The sequence below is a fragment of the Phaethon lepturus genome, unplaced genomic scaffold (genome assembly GCF_000687285.1).
Source record: "Phaethon lepturus isolate BGI_N335 unplaced genomic scaffold, ASM68728v1 scaffold6480, whole genome shotgun sequence".
In the NCBI taxonomy this organism is placed as follows: Eukaryota; Metazoa; Chordata; class Aves; order Phaethontiformes; family Phaethontidae; genus Phaethon; species Phaethon lepturus.
The window spans coordinates 120,500-123,648 of NW_010511094.1; the positions used below are offsets into that span (position 1 = coordinate 120,500).

Genomic DNA, 3,149 nt, shown 5'->3' on the forward strand with positions numbered 1-3,149 from the left:
CATAAAAAGCAGCAAAGAATCCTGTTACCGAACTTGTCATCTACAATTAAATGCCTCCTCTGAAAAACTATGCACTGCTTTGCATAGGCTAGAAAGAGCCAGGATATTTTGTTTTCCAAAAATACTCTGCATTCTAAAGTAACATCACAATTTTATCTAGAAGTAATTAGTGAGAGACACATGAAAAATCGCATGTTAATAAATCTGACAAACACCTAAGATACTCAGCTGAGAACATGCAATTCCTGTATTACAGGAGATAGCACACAGGTAACTGAGCTACAGTTGTCCTGCAGAAACAGACAGAAAACAAAACTTCAGCAACTGTCAGTTACAGTTTTGATGATTAACAAGAGCAGACTGCAGGAATTTCTGACAGCTGGCTGTACTCCATAGATTCTAAAGCTGTGAAAACCATAGTAAACACCAGAATTAATGCTATCAGAAAATATTTTCACTCACTTACAAAGCATGTACAGTGGTAACTATAAAGGGTAGATCTCCATTTTAGCATGTGTATTACTTATTCCAAATATTGTGAGGGTACACAAATATTGCCTCTCAATCTGTTTTGAATACGTTTTGTCCAAAGGATATTTGGACACTATTTCTGAGTGACAGTAATATTCATATTCTCTTTCCTAAAAGAATTACATTTTAACTTCATTTAAGGATTAAAAAAAACCCCAGAAAATATGAATGTACGCTTACATTTTGCTTACAATTTTTATTACGAGAGGTTTTTTTCCTATACTTAATTCTTCTGCATATAAATTCCTTCTAAACTATACTCTAGAGATAGAATAATGAGTTAGACTGTTACCAAGAATTAAATAAAATCTAAGTGTAAGACATTGTTATAGGACAACGAATCTGTCAGTTTTGAATCAGAACTGCCTATATCTTTTGCCTAAAATGAGTACAATGAAAAACACCAAAAGGGATTTCAAACTCTATAATGGTGTTTCATTAGAGAACAAATTTCAACAAGGTAAGTTATAAAACTGGGGAAAAAATAGCACCCGCTATGTAAATAAAAACTGAAATAAAAGCCAGATCATCTATTTTGCAGACTGCTTTTTTCCTTTCATTTTTGTTCTGAATTTAACATTTTTCAAGGGGCTTCTTCAGTTGCATAGGCTAAAACATATACCCTCTGACATCCTTAAGCACCTCTAGGATTCAATTTTGTGCTTGGTCTTCTCATGCACCTTTTTCCCCCGCCCTGCCATGAGTTCACTGCTTGCTCTCTCATATTATTTCTCTAAATCTAATCTGATCTAGTTGTAGACTAGACAACTAGCAGTTGCTGCTGCTGTGGACAACAGGTGAAATTTCGTTCTTCCCCTCTTCTCCCTCCACCAACTTTCTGGCATCAGACCACAGGGTGGCCACAAGGTCTCTGAGATCAGCTACAGAAAATTGGACTTCCCTTATTTCTATTTTCCTTTAGGACATTCCGCAGCTGAATAATCATTAGGTCCAACAAATGAAGCAGTGGGAATCTCTGTCTAGGAGTGAAAAAAGGGGAAGAGCATTGCACTGCTTTCCTGGCTATAGCTCGTAACAAGATTAAACATAGCAAACAATCAATTTTATTCTCTCCAGTGTTTAAACTTTACCTCTGTCCTTTCCAAGGGTAAACAAAAATCTACTCTCCTGTATGCCACCTCCTACCAAACTTTCCCAAACTACATCAGAAACTTCTTGTAAGTGCTTAGCAAATGTCTATTGACCTTTTATGTTCATTCAAAATGAAAAACAGTCAGTTTCTCTTGATGCTGCCACTTCCCTCAACTGCAAACTCTTCAGGAACTTCAGGCTGTAAACCTGCTCTGTGATCAGACTTTAAAAGATGTACACCCATGTTTTCACCAGACTTCAGAAGCACATTATGCTATATTAGCCCTTTATACATAAGGGAGTCATTATCAAAACAAACATAAAACACAACCAAGTATCAAAAAAGCCAATGTCAATCCAACACTGTCCTGCTTCACCTCCATCTTTAAAACTCACTTTTATTAACCAATCACAATTGGACAGCTAGTATGCTCTGAAAGGTGCTTATCACACTGAAGAAAAATTCATCTCACTGTTGCCATTTAGAATATTCTCATGGTTACTGGTCCCTCATATTTCAATAGCAAACCAATCTGGATAATACTTGTATTTTTTTGTTTCAAAAACCAAGTCCTATGCTTATGGACACACCAAAATAATATCCATCATGAACCACTATTAACAATACGATACCACATTCCTTACTCTAATGACAATATGATATAAAAACTAAGTATTTAAAAGATCAGTTTGTGATGAGGTGAGAACTCTTCTGTCATGTAAAAGAGTGTTTTAGGTCATTTAATGAACAATTCATTTGATGAACATTTCCATTTTAATTATATACTAGTAGTAATTTACCATAAATTAATCTCTTAAAAATAGACTCTAAAGAATTTAGTTACAAGTTCCTTTTAAGATCCCGTATCCACTTATGCCTACCTCTATATATATGCAATTGCTTATGCTCAAGCAGTTTGCTAGTCGAATGAAACAAAACTACCTGACACAGCAAATGAGACCAAAAAAATTATAGCCTTTCTTACTTAAGGTAAGTTTATTTTGATACTAGCAACCCTCAATGTAAAAGGTTATTTTATCTTTGGCAATGTTTATTCCATTATTTAATAATGTAGTTAATCTGATTCAGTGGATTTCAGAGAATAATCCCATTTCAGCTGAAAAAGAAACATGCATAAGGCAGTCTTTTTCTTCCTTTTTTTTTATGACCTAATAATGTACACTTGTGCACATAAAGGGTCAGATTATGAGGTAGTACATGTCTACTAATATCAGATTATTTTAGTAAATAGAGAAATAAATTTTTTTTTTTACGAGAAAACCATTAAATTTCCATGCAAGAAGCAAGATGTAGGAAGCAACTGTAACCAGTTTACTGTTACTTATAGCTTTGTTCTACATTTTACTTATTCAGCAGAGTTTTTGGGTGTTAGATTTTAGATTCTGACTGAAGCGAGCCCTGCTTTAAGGGGTGGGGGGAGGAGTGGGTTTAGGCCAAATGACTTTCCGGTCCCTCAAAAACCTGTATTAGTTCATAATTTTAACAGCTACTTCCTGAGGGAAAG

The 3,149-nt window shown here is 34.9% G+C and overlaps 1 protein-coding gene across 1 annotated transcript in view; it reads right to left on the reverse strand.

The window, feature by feature from the left end:
- ARHGAP5 (Rho GTPase activating protein 5) overlaps nt 1–3,149 on the reverse strand; it is a 37,555-nt gene that overhangs the window by 3,230 nt on the left and 31,176 nt on the right. The window lies entirely within an intron of this gene.